We start from the raw sequence: 9,719 nt of genomic DNA, 5'->3' as shown, positions 1-9,719 counted from the left end.
CACCGTGCGGCCGGACCGCTCAGGCCAGTTTCCGCTGCAGGCCAATCAAAGCAGCACTTTTCTTCTCATGCCCCCCCCCCCCATCTTCCCACAATGCACACACACACCTTCTTTTTTGGGGGGGGGGGCTTGACATCATCCGAAATGGTACTTAAGTGAATTTATGTCTACCTCTGTGCTTTGACTCGTGTGCTATTTGCTCCTTTATGCCGCCGCTTTTTCCAGCCGCAGAGACGGGAGGAAGAGATTTGAAACTCAGACCACGGACGAGACAGCCTATCAGTATTCAGCGGAGAAAGTGAGTGATGGAGGGAGAGACAGGGAGAGAGAGAGGGAGGAGAGGAAGACGGGGCGGGGGTGATGTATCAATATTCTGAGTAGCGTTTGAGGGCAAGGGGAACGAACAGAGGAGAGGTGGAAGGCGGGGGGGCGGGCGGGGGGGGTATTTTGGTATAGAGAGTATACTTGAGTGAGTCTGAGTGTGATTATTTGTTCACGTAGACACATACGTGTGCGCAGCGCACCTTCAAACGTCTACGGGGCTGTTTACGCACACAGTCTGGCGTCAATACACATCCATTTTGAGAGCGAGTCGTCATAGTCAAGGTTCCGGGATGAGACGTTGGGTTGGCCGCCATTTTAATCACCCATTATGATGGAAGTGTCGAAACACGATTTGTTTCTCTTTCAAAACTGGTTTGTCGCTGAATTTCGGCCCCCGCTGGCTTCGAGGGGAGAGGTCGGGTAAATCCTCGACTGGTCGCCTGTCGATCGCGGGTGTAGACAAACAGACGTTCACGTTTTTTTTTTTCTCTCAGCGCAAGGCTCGGCAAAATTTCTTCCACGCCTCCCACTGAATTATGTAAACGACAGTCATGAAGATTCAGTTTGAACGTGGACGAAGAGCGTTTCATTGGTCCACTGTGATTTGTTCTGCGATTTTATTGGTTAGGCTACGCGTGACAACGCTATCGCAAAATCTATTGACGGCATGTAGCTTGTTAGCAAAAAAAATGATTCAAAACAGTAGGAAAACAGCAGAAAGTCATAGTCCAGAAATGTGTGTATTTTTTTTTAATCGTCTCACTGGGCAGCACAGCGACAGGAGGGCACACAAGGGTTGGGTGGGGGTAAGGGGGTCTCCAAGGGGCCACTTCATGGCACAGATGCGCTTCCGCCATGTCGAGAGACGAGCGCGTGAGCGGAATACCGCATTTAAAGGCAATGAAAGAAGCCGCTTTGATTGGCAATGATTAAACTCAGCTGCAAGCACTCCCACAACGCCGCAGCCCTCCCTCTGCCGAACCCATCAGCCTGAACTATCTTGCAAAATGATTGCTGACATTTATATGACGCAAAACTTGGGCCAGTTCGCCTGTGTTTATAAGTAAATACTTAAATCCGGTGAATATTATTATTTTGAGTATTCATTAATCATAGCACGAGTGTAGCCAAACATTTCTTTAAGTGTCAAGATAACGCTCAAGACAAATGGCCCTCATGAAGGATCAGAGTCATTAAGGTTGACGCTTCATGCTTCATCTTTCACATGTTGATAAACTGACGGAACCATAGGTGCCACAATGGAAAATGATGTCGCCCTTACTTATACTATTTTCTGCATAATGTGTCAAATTCTTCCGATTTGATCGCGATATATAAAAGCCGGAAAAGCGCTGGAGTCGGCGTACTGGCTGATGTTTCGAGAAGTATCACTTGTACTTGGCAGTCGCTACCTACGAGCGCTATGAAAAATCCTGCTGTTATTGTTATTATTACAAGTGTACCTAATGAAATGTCCTGTTCTTGTTACACAGAACATTCCAGGTTCTATTTTTTTTTAAATATTGCTATCCTATCCATTTTATTTAATAGCCAGTATTATTTCTGTTTTTACTGCCCGGCTTTTAATGTTTCCTTCCTCCACGTCAGTGTTTTCCTTATGGAAAGGTCACTGACAGTCCTCATTTAACCTTCAGTAATCAATGAAGTTAATGCAACGATATGTTGATGGGTGCGGTTGTCGTGGTGTAGAACCGCACTCCGTCATGCCGACAGCCGTTTCATATTTTATTTCGCTTTGCGATGGGGCCAAAATATTAGAAACACCTCTCATTATCATGAATTGGACTTGGTCACCTCAGCAAATTGCGAGATGAAACAATCCGTTTTTTATACGACTTATCCTCATTGCGTGTGGGTCAGGGACTGTTTATTCCGATTCCATTTATTGAAAATGTATTGAAAAATTCTAAATGGAATAAAGAGCTTCAGAAACAAACGAGAAGTGGTTGAAATTCATCAACAGAAACCAAAATAATCATTTATGCTCTCCTGCAGGTGTACCTAATGTTGTGGCCACTGACGGCCCAACGGGACGTTTCTCTTTTTTGGATGTGACGGAATCTCCCCACTTGTTTGAGTGGTCCACTCCTCCGTCGCCGTTCCTCTCCCTCATTCTTTCGCTCCGGCTGCTCATCAGCATTTGAAAGGCAACTTTGACAGCGAGAAAGAAAAAGTGTGGAGGGAGGGAGGGAGCGAGGGAGGGAGCGAGGTAGCTGGCTGGCTTGCTTGCTTGGTTGCTCGGTTGGTTGGGGTGCGGGGTGAGGTGGGATGGGGGGGTGAGGGAGGGAGGGAGGTGGGGATAAACGAAAAAGCACGAGGCAGGCGGAGAGGGAGAGAGCGCCAGGAAGAGACTGAGGCGAGGGGGCTGAACAAGCATGCCTTTTATATGTACTAGTCACTGAGACACCCAGAGAGGGAGAGGGAGCAGCTGAAGGCAGAGACAACTGGTGTGTGCACAGCTTTCCCTGGAGGAAATGGAAAGAAAGGAGCTTCGGCGAGGAGAGAGGGAAGGAGGGTAGCGCGCCCGCTCGCTCGATAGAGAGACACAGACCAGGAGAGAGAGAGAGAGAGAGGGGCTGCAAGAGATTCTCACACTGGCTGTGTCCTAATCCGAGTCCATCTCCTGGAGGCAGCGGAGCAGAGTGTTAGTGAAGTGAGTCTAAGAGGCGAGGAGAGGTACATCAGCTAGCTCATACACACACACACACACACACACACATGCACACACTCGGAGTCCACAATCTGTCCGGCTTTGCTTCTGTGAAAGTGAAAGACTGAGGCGCAAGGGGTTGTCAGACGCTGCCCTGGTCCCGAACCCATTGGACTCCACAAACACATACGCACCAACGGTGATTGTTTACTGTGTTTAGGATCGAGGTGGTGGGGCGGGGTGGGGGGCTCACCCAGGACAGGGCAGAGCTGGGGGCACCGGACAAGAGGACGAGACAAAGTGGATCCCATCACAAGCAGCACATCCGAAGCTGGAAATGCCCGTCAGGTGAGTACATCATGCAAATTGCAATACACACACACACATGCTTGCTTTGTACACACACTTTCTATTGGCTGTCTGTGTGCAACTTTTGTCGAGGAGTGTAAATCTTTGTGTGATTTTCCTCGCTACAACTTTTACTTTAAGAGAGTGATTCTCAATGTGTGACTTGTTTGATTTAAAAAAAGAAAAGAAAAATCCAAATGCCCTTGAATTGGTTACTCCTGCACGCATTCCACTTAGATTTCTTTCGCCTTCTCACTATTTGCTTTGGAGATCAAGTTCTGTGTGAAGGTTGACCTTGATAATAATGCTTGGCCACTTCCAGTGTGTGTGTGTGCGTGCGTGCCAGGCAATGTGTCCGTATGTCTACCTGCAGAGGCAGAATTGGTCACAGTTTAGCGGCTCGGTAACACGGCGAGCCTTCGGGCGCTCTGCAGCAGGTGGTCCGAGTTGGCACAATGACTGTGACAAAGACACAAAGTAAACAGCGACTTTGTTGTCACTTGGCCGCTCCCACGGCCATGCTTTGGCTCTTTGCTGTCATTGAGGTGGGAACTGGTTTTGCCGTCGCTCTTAAGAATTGCTATGCAGGAAGCCCCGTTGTGCTTTTCTTTTATGTTTGCGTGCAACTTTTTCCCCTGGAAGCGCCAAGAAGCTTTTCTGTTTCTTAGCCGCTTACACATTACGCTCCAGAATTGATTCTCAGCCGTACATCCTGGATCATCGTCAAGAGGTCTTAAGCCTACCACGATGTCATTCATGGAAAGTGTGCTGTGCCAGACACACCTGCCCGCCTTGAAGAAATATGCCCCAAATCACCAGCTGAATGCAAAAAAAAAAAAAAGTTGGCCTGAGCAATTTACATCTTCAAAAAATGAGAGGAATATTTCTCGTTTCACTTTCACGTTGCAGTCACTTGGCGCCGGGAGCGCCAATAAAAATGGGATTGCGCCCCTGACTAGAAACAGACCCGCGTCATCACATTTCGTGCATGGGCCCACTGAGCCCTTGAGCCTTTCCATCCGCTTCAGCCCTGACATATGCAACTATATATATGTGTGTGTATATCTATCTATATTATATATAATATTTTATATATACATATATATATATATATATATATATTATGTATATGTATATGTATATATATATATATTATGTATATGTATATATACGTATATATGTATATATATGTATATATGTATATATGTATATATGTGTATATATGTATATATGTATATATGTATATATATGTATATATGTATGTGTATATATATATGTATATATACGTGTATGTATATATATATATATATAGAGAGAGAGAGATGTATATATATATATATATATAGAGAGAGAGAGAGAGAGAGAGAGAGAGAGAGAGAGAGAGAGAGCAAGAGAGAGAGAGACGTGTATATATATATATGTATATATATGTGTGTATGCCTGTCCCGTGACCCACCTTTAGGCCTTTTTTATTAGGCCCGGCTTCTTCCCCGGGATTCCATCTAAGGCGCGTGGCGCTCACCGCCAAAAGGCGAGCGACCCTGCCCCGCATGGCTTCAACGGTAGACGAGCAGAAGAAAATTTCAACGCGTTTTAAAGGCGGCATCGGGAGGAGTCTCATTTTGCCCGCATCAGCACCTCTGTGTGTGTTTTTCCTGTTTGATGATCACGCTGTGAGCTTTGCATCCTCTTTGGCACCATTATGGCGAAAACCTCTTTTGAGCATAACTAATCACAACGCTGCGTGACTTCTTGGGAATAAGCAACGAGAGGAATACGTGTAGTTCTTGTTTTATTGGACTTGCAGAGGGGGGGGGAGCCCTGGAAATCCACCACGATCCAGAAATTCCAGTTGTTGTCATTTTTAATATTTTTGTTCTAGTCACTGATTGAAACGGAATGTCCTCACTTTCAAGGTCAAGCCGTACCGGTAACATTTAAAGAACATTTTGATAAGTGGTTAGAAAAAGTTTTTACTAATAGCACGGCATGACATTGATACCGTATCTCCTCAATTCATGGAGACTATTGGACTTTAGAACTACATTGCTAACCAAAATAGCAGCACCTAATCATGTTTATGGCATCTGAGGTGAATTCAAGTGTGTTCCCTAGATGCATGATAGATAATCTTTCATCTTGTGGAGATGGTGTCTTTAACGGTTTGATGGTTCCACAACATTGTGTGAGTGCGTGCGTCGATGTTTATGTTCCAAGGAGCTCCACGCTTGATTGCTTCCATCTAGTTTGTCTGGCTTCTTACCATTTCTCCATAATCAATTCCAGGTTCGATTGTCTACTTTTTCCCCTTTGCCATCAGCGGCACTCTTCTGTGGAACCTTCACAAAAACAAAGAGTAGTTTTGTTTTTTAAAAAAACTTGGCGTGTGGAGTGTTGGGCACACTTCCACAGCCTTGCCGTGACCTGTGACCTTGCAACTCCAGAATTTTAGTCATCTTGGAATGTTTGCAAAACACGACGTAACGGTTTAAAATGTTATTCTGTGCAAGGTCGTGATGCGTGTGTCTTCAACTAATGCCCCACACCTTCTAAATCAAGTCCTCTGACTCTGATTGGTTGTTTTTCCTTCGGCGAGGTGGTTTTCCCACTTATCAATTGTTTGTTCAATTCCAAACGATAATGCGATTTGACTTGATTTGATTTTAAATCGAAGAACGATAAAGACGCACACCTCTTTTTGCGCTCACACACTCTACGGTGCTCAGTGTCGGCCTATTGACAGACAGCAAACTTTGTGCATGTGTGCTCACGTGTGTGTGTTGCTTGACGAGCATTGACAGACAGTGTGTGTGTGCGTCTGTGACAGAGAGTGTCAGCGCGGTGTCAGGGAGATGTGTTTAGTGTCACACTCGGCTGACCTGATCTCCGCTCGGACTGTCCACTCGGGCCCCGCGGCGGCTCCTTACATAACCCCCGCTGTCATTCACACGCCGGCCTGGAGGGATCCACCAACCTATGCGCACACACACACACAGCAATACACACACTTTGTCACATGTGCATATCTAAATTTCATATCTGTCCATTTCTTCGCTTGTTGTGTGTATGATGTTGTAAAGTCAAACAACTTTCTGGCATTCTCCAGACAGCAGATTTTCTCAACGTTGACATTTGCACCTAGCTAATTGATACATCCATGTTAGCGCATGTGTGCGTGTGTATAAGATTGTGACCCTGTGTGTTGCGCTATGGCCTATGGATATTTAGAGGTCAGGGCTGATGTGGTCCTTGCCTGCGGGAGTGGATTTAGCTTCTTCAGCCATATAGAGAGCTTCAGAGAGACGTATGGACGTATAGGTGCATATATGTATATATCTATATATTTAGTTGCTTTAGTATTACAAAGGTCATTTTTAGTTAAGGAGGTGTAGAAATGTTTTTGGAAAAAAAGAAAAATCCTATTCAGGTAACCCCAGTGAGGTTGTACACCAGGTTGCTTTTTAATTTTTTAATTGTGTGTGGCCAATAGTAGCAGCGTATGGAAAGGTATGAGGTGATGATAAATTAAAAAAATCAAATTATATTGTAAAAGTATTTTTTGAGTAACAATGTAAAATGTCGTTAAAGGCACATTTAGAATGACGTCGTCGAATTTATGACATTATTATTTTCAAGTCTTTTCAATAGCTTCATCTCGCGTCATTGGACCATGCAGGCGTACCTAATGTAGTGTCCACGAAGTGTCCGTTAGCACAATGAAACTTGTCCGCTGGACTCTGCAGTAAATCCAATGTTAAGCCCTTTGCAGAGATTAAACTGATGTGTGTTCTTCTAATTGGACCAGTCTTCTTTAACCTCCACTCCAGCTACCACAGGGCTCATTAATACAACTTTTAATTGTTTTTACCCATTGTTTTTTTTAATTCTCTGACAAATCTGCTTGATCCCGCGTGTCTGCTTTTAGTCCGAAGAGAAACAATCGACTACTTGGGTGATTTTTTTCTTCTTCTTCCTTTTAAGGGGAGTCTTCTGTCATGTATGAGATGACATTAGGCTACAAAGCCCTGAAGTATAACAGCTCGCATAATCACAGCAAGCTCTTCTTATGTCGAAGTCAGTCTGACCTGATCCAGTAGCTGTCAAGGAGGGGCGGGGGGGGGGGGGAGTCTTTATATTGCCTTTACAAGAATAATAACACTCTATTTTGATGGACACCTTCATAAAGGTATGAATATGCTTATGATTGTGGTTGTCGAAGCGCATTGCGCCATTTTCAGAAGACTCTGGAATGTTTTGGTGACCTTAAGAGAAAGGCAAAATGTGCCTAATGAAGTTGTGACATAAAAGCCAGCCTCACCAAAGCTCCTCGTAATAAAAGCGAAGGAGGAGAACTGTATTGATCACCCGATGGTGAACATGAGTGGCGCCCCCCTTCTTCTTCCCCATCTCTATCTTCATTCCTCCATCATTTCTCTCTGATTTGCCTCACTCCACCCCCTTCTCCTCACGCTTCTAATCATTTATTTATCAGCCATGTCTTTATTCAATTTTCCGCCAGTTCTCGGGACATCGCGACTCTTGAGGAGCTGCGTATCGTTCCTGTACCTCAGTACCACCTGAGGGTGGGTGGGAAGGTTCACTCCGGTCCAATCTAACGGTGTATTGATTCCATTAGACAATTAATGATCCAGACAAGGGGCCGAGGGAGGAGCAGGGGTACGAGGAAGGGGTGGGGGGGATTGTCCAAGGGGCTGGAGAAGGTGAGGCCCTTGAGAGTTGGCGAGAACCTTGGATTGGGAATGATCCCCCAGTCGTCAAGGTCAGCAGCAGCATACGGAGGTGGAATGCCGAGCGAGTGCGAATATGGAATATTAAGAGATCGGTTTTAGGGCGGCGGGGCGTTGAGGAAAGCGCGGGTGGGGGGTGGGGTGGGGTCTGTCATGTCCAGCAGCTGTCGATTGATCAGCGGCCGTAAAAAAAAAAAATAACCTACGTTAGAAACTCTTTTGACTTCCAAATCCTGAGGTCCAAGCAGGGCCGTAATGCATGATAAGTAGTTTTTAGCCCTCCAACCAGAATACCAAACTTCATCTCCCCCGACGCGGCAGACACTCAATTATAACTACTCAACAACATGAAAGCAGAGCTGCAAAACCAGCAACATCAAATATTCCGTCCGTGTGATTTCCAAGCGTGTTTTTGCTCCATCTTCCGTGATATTGGACATTGACTGTTTGCTTAAATTATTATCCTTCGGAATATCTTGCATATGGCTTTCTTATTTCGACTTTGGGTTCACCTTCAACGTAGCGTGATTATTCACCTCGGCGTGAACTCGTGTCTATTCTAGAATGACTGAATAGATGTCTTGTGAACTTTGATTTGATTTTTGAATTAAACACCGTTTGCTGTGTAAACAGAGATGTCAAATCCGGGTCCGGATTGTCGAAATCCAGCCACGGTTTGGCTTTCGCCACAGATGCTTCGAATCAAGCGAGCAGGTAGGTAAGCAAACAAGCTCCCCGGAGTTTGCTTGTTCACCTGTCGGCTCGCTCGATTACAAGCACCTGTGGCGAAAACCCGAACGTAGGCTGGATTTGGAGATTCTGGATCTGGATTTGACCCCCTTGAAAGTAGCCTGTTTGGGGGTCTTTCAACCCTTCGGTCTTTCTGCATCAGCCATTCAGCCAAAGTCCACACGAGACAGCTGGAACCGTTAGAACTGTTATGGACTTTTGTGTGACCGCTCGCTCCGGGGCACAATTGAATTGTGCCCAAGAGCTTTATGAAAAAAGAAATATGGATGGCAAGATTAGGAATGAGAAAATATGCCTCCGGACTAAGAGATGGCAAGAGTGAGAAGTCAGGTGGATGCCTTCAAACGAAAATAGAGCTGTGTGGATGACCAAATTAATTTTATTCATCCATATCAGTGCCACCAGAGTCGGCGCTGACGCTCGGGACAAACCGATGTTTTCGAAATATTTGGACTCCATTTTTCCCCGTCTCAACTGGTAAATTATCACAATCCACAGTTGACATAAAGAAAGAGACAATCGATTGTCCTTTCTCGCTGCTCTTCACCTTTTCCTGCTGGCATTGTCAGTCTCGGCCAGGCTCTGTTCAAGGCCCCGGGGGTTGAGGAGATGAGGCATAAAACAACCATGTCTCCACCTCGGGGAGCCGCCGGCGTGGCGGCGAAGGGCTATTGTCAGTCTGCGTGCCGTTTGACTCAAATGTGTTCATTTGCCTGATGCCGCCCGCCGCCGACTCCCCGCGGGGTGGGCCGGCCCGGGGAGAGGAGGGGCGCGCTAACGAACCTCTGACAGCTGGAGGCCCTAATTAAAACGTCCCTGCAGAAAATAAACAAGAGCCTGAGCCAAAGCCAGCAGCCAGCGAAATGCACGAAAGCTCG

At 45.9% G+C, this 9,719-nt stretch overlaps 1 protein-coding gene across 1 annotated transcript in view; it reads left to right on the top strand.

Moving 5' to 3' along the window:
• The first annotated feature begins 3,247 nt into the window (after positions 1–3,247).
• Positions 3,248–9,719, top strand: part of npas1 (neuronal PAS domain protein 1) — a 33,540-nt gene continuing 27,068 nt past the window's right edge. The window contains exon 1 of the mRNA XM_061282049.1: positions 3,248–3,343. The gene's annotated coding sequence lies outside the window, so the exon portion shown is untranslated. The remainder of the gene's footprint in view (positions 3,344–9,719) is intronic.

Source organism: Syngnathus typhle, linkage group LG6 (assembly GCF_033458585.1).
Source record: "Syngnathus typhle isolate RoL2023-S1 ecotype Sweden linkage group LG6, RoL_Styp_1.0, whole genome shotgun sequence".
Taxonomy (NCBI): domain Eukaryota; kingdom Metazoa; phylum Chordata; class Actinopteri; order Syngnathiformes; family Syngnathidae; genus Syngnathus; species Syngnathus typhle.
This window is presented reverse-complemented; position numbering and strand designations above follow the sequence as displayed.